Raw genomic sequence first — 2,205 nt, 5'->3', positions numbered from 1 at the left:
AAGGAATTATGCTCCCTGCACCATTCTGGCATTCAAACGCCCTCTGTGTGCCAATTCTGGCGTTAAATGCCAGCTCTGCTACCTTTCCTGGCGTTAAACGCTAGTCTGCTGCCCCTTTCTGGTGTTTAACGCCCAGAATGCTACCAAGCTGGGCGTTAAACGCCCATTCTGCTATCCTTACTGGCGTTTAAATGCCAGTAAGCCTGTACTCCAGGGTGTGCTATTTTTGATGCTGTTTTTGATTTTTCAGTTATTTTTGTGGCTTCACATGATCATCAACCTAAAGAAAATATAAAATAACAATGGAAAATAGATAAATATAATTAAATAACATTGGGTTGCCTCCCAACAAGTGCTTCTTTAATGTCAATAGCTTGACAGTGAGCTCTTAGAGAGCTTCACAGAGACTCAGAGCTTGATGATGGCCTCCTAACACCAAACTTAGAAGTTGAGTGTGGGGGCTCTGTTTGACTCTGTATTGAGAGAAGTTTTTCATGCTTCCTCTCCATGGCTACAGATGAAGATCCTTGAGCCTTAAACACAAGGTAGTCCTCATTCAATTGAAGGACTAACTTTCCTCTGTCCACATCAATCACAGCTCTTGCTGTGGCTAGGAAGGGTATTCCAAGGATAATGGATTCATCCTCATCCTTCCCAGTGTCTAGGATTATGAAGTCAGCAGGGATGTAAAAGCCTTCAACCTTCACTAAGACATCCTCTACAAGTTTATAAGCCTGTTTTCTTGAGTTATCTGCCATCTCTAGTGAGATTCTTGCAGCTTGTACCTCAAAGATCCCTAGTTTCTCCATTACAGAGAGTGGCATGAGGTTTATACTTGAACCAAGGTCACACAGAGCCTTCTTAAAGGTCATGGTGCCTAGGGTACAAGGTATTAAGAACTTTTCGGGATCCGTTTTCTTCTGAGGTAATTTCTGTTTAACCAAGAGATTTAGTTTCTTAATGAGCAATGGAGGTTCATTCTCCCAAGTCTCATCACCAAATAACTTGGCATTAAACTTCATGATTGCTCCTAGATACTGAGTAACTTGCTCTTCAACAATATCTTCATCTTCTTCAGAGGAAGAATACTCATCAGAGCTCATGAATGGCAACAATAAGTTCAGTGGAATCTCTATGGTCTCTGTATGAGACTCAGATTCCTTTGGTTCCTCATTGGGGAACTCCTTAGTGGCCAGTGGATGTCCATTGAGGTCTTCCTCACTGGAAATCACTGCCTCTTCCTCCTCTATAGTTTCGGCCATGTTGGGTATATTGATGGCATTGCACTCTCTCTTTGGATTCTCTTCTGTATTGCTTGGGAGAGTACTAGGAGGAAGTTTAGTAACTCTTTTACTTAGTTGACCCACTTGTGCCTCCAAATTTCTGATGGAGGACCTTGTTTCAGTCATGAAACTGAGAGTGGTCTTAGATAGATCAGAGACTATGGTTGCTAAGTCAGAGAGGCTATGCTTAGAATTCTCAGTCTGTTTCTCAAAAGATGATGGAAAAGGCTTGCTATTGCCAAACCTATTTCTCCCACCATTATTATTATTGAAGCTTTGTTGAGGCTTCTGTTGATCCTTCCATGAAAAATTAGGATGATTCCTCCATGAAGGATTATAGGTGTTTCCATAGGATTCTCCCATGTAATTCACCTCTTCCATTGCAGGGTTCTCAAGGTCATAAGCTTCTCCTTCAAAGGAAGCTTCTTCAGCACTGCCGGATGCAGCTTGCATTCCAGTCAAATTCTGAGAAATCATATTGACTTGCTGAGTCAATATTTTATTCTGAGCCAATATTGCATTCAGAGTATCAATCTCAAGAACTCTTTTCTTCTGAGTCATCCCATTATTCACAGGATTTCTTTCAGAAGTGTACATGAACTGGTTATTTGCAACCATTTCAATGAGTTCCTGGGCTTCTGCAGGCGTCTTCTTCAGATGAAGAGATCCACCAGCAGAGTGGTCCAATGACATCTTGGATAATTCAGACAGACCATTACAAAATATACATAAGATGCTCCATTCTGAAAGCATGTTAGAAGGACACCTGATCAATTGTTTGTATCTTTCCCAAGCTTCATAGAGGGATTCACCTTCCTTCTGTCTGAAGGTTTGGACTTCCACTCTAAGCTTACTCAACTTTTGAGGTGGAAAGAATTTGGCCAAGAAAGCATTGACTAACTTTTCCCAAGAGTTCAGGTTT

This window comes from Arachis ipaensis, chromosome B10 (assembly GCF_059453495.1).
Source record: "Arachis ipaensis isolate K30076 ecotype BB chromosome B10, ASM5945349v1, whole genome shotgun sequence".
NCBI lineage: Eukaryota > Viridiplantae > Streptophyta > Magnoliopsida > Fabales > Fabaceae > Arachis > Arachis ipaensis.
Note: the sequence above shows the minus strand (reverse complement) of the source record.